The sequence below is a fragment of the Ornithodoros turicata genome, chromosome 1 (genome assembly GCF_037126465.1).
Source record: "Ornithodoros turicata isolate Travis chromosome 1, ASM3712646v1, whole genome shotgun sequence".
Lineage (NCBI taxonomy): Eukaryota > Metazoa > Arthropoda > Arachnida > Ixodida > Argasidae > Ornithodoros > Ornithodoros turicata.
This window is the reverse complement of record NC_088201.1, coordinates 182296355-182297237: the sequence shown is the minus strand read 5'-3', so window position 1 is coordinate 182297237 and position 883 is coordinate 182296355. Positions and strand designations below refer to the sequence as shown.

Below are 883 nucleotides of genomic sequence, written 5' to 3'. Positions count from 1 at the left end.
GTGGAGAGGGCACGCAGCGCACATGTGCAGTTCGATCAGCCAGCGCGCGCTTTTTGGCGCCGTTTTCCGGCTACTTTGTCGTGATTCGCTACGGATGATCACGTGGTCAAGGGGGGCGGTGGTTTTCGTGGCGAAACTGTGGATGCTACAGCTGCACTCCACTGCCTGCTTCGTGCACCCGCCCAAAGGTTCTCATTTTTGATTACACAGTGGCCTCCGTAGAGGCTGCCAAAAATTGCCATAGCCGACGGTATTTCACGTCGTCACGGCGAGGTATTGGGAAACGTTTTCAACTAGCAATAGTCGCGCCTCAGTTTACCCTTCACTGGCTACGACACCGCCACTGCGCAAAGCTGACTACATGAATTCACAAGGAGGGACCAACGTCTAGCATCGTTCACATTCGCAACGGTGCTCCAAAGTAAACAATAGTTAAGGTCTTTAATATCCTTAGGATTATACGTGTTTATTTTCCTGAGTATGTTTACACGGTTCGGTTAAGCATGTTAGCGCATCAAATCAATAAAATGTCTGAAAATAAATAACGTGCTATAGGAAACTCTTCTTCTACCGGCCAGCTGTTTCTTAATAAGCCCAGCGTTGTTCCCCCATTTAGCATGCGTGTTCTTCAGGGATGTGAGGATTACAGTTTCCCATATAATGATTTCACCATAGTAGAGGCTAGTCCTCGGGTCCCGCCGTGGCAATCACCTCCATGTTTCAATAGCTCCCTGACTATGTTTAAGAAACAGAACACACCACCTGTTGTGCTCCAGCAGGAGTTCGAGTCCCTTAAAGAAAGTCTTGGGCAACACAGAGCTTTTTACACTGACGGTTCCAAAACACGCACCTCAGTCTCATGCGCAATGGTAACCAATGGACT

At 48.5% G+C, this 883-nt stretch overlaps 1 non-coding gene across 1 annotated transcript; it reads right to left on the bottom strand.

The window, feature by feature from the left end:
* Positions 1-213: 213 nt before the first annotated feature.
* Positions 214-355, bottom strand: LOC135379497 (U4 spliceosomal RNA). The gene has a single exon (XR_010418984.1). It is a non-coding gene; the product is annotated as a U4 spliceosomal RNA (small nuclear RNA).
* Between the last annotated feature and the right edge of the window lie 528 nt (positions 356-883).